This window comes from Entamoeba invadens (assembly GCF_000330505.1).
Source record: "Entamoeba invadens IP1 unplaced genomic scaffold scaff_1105074725585, whole genome shotgun sequence".
Taxonomy (NCBI): domain Eukaryota; phylum Evosea; order Mastigamoebida; family Endamoebidae; genus Entamoeba; species Entamoeba invadens.
Window position 1 is genome coordinate 19346 of NW_004440451.1, and position 348 is coordinate 19693.

The following is a 348-nucleotide window of genomic DNA, read 5'->3' on the forward strand; positions in this document are numbered from 1 at the left end:
ACAACAAATAAGAACCGACAACTTATCTGAAAGTTACCACTCGGCGTTAACAAAAAGGTTGTCAACAAAGAAGCCATCTTTACAGGCTCTCATATTGAATATCATGAATGTCGAAAAAATGCAACTCAAAAAACTTCAACAAATGAGCAAGGGCCAAAACCATTACAGTAGAAGACCGACGAAATTGTTTTATTTGACTTTAAATTATTATAGTGGTAATGAAATGGAAAATGATTTCCAAAACAATTTGGTCGAAGTTGTAGAAGATTATCATTGGAACAAATTATATGAAATGAATGAAAGTAATGAAATAGAGACAGATTTAAATGTACAAATTTACATCTTTGC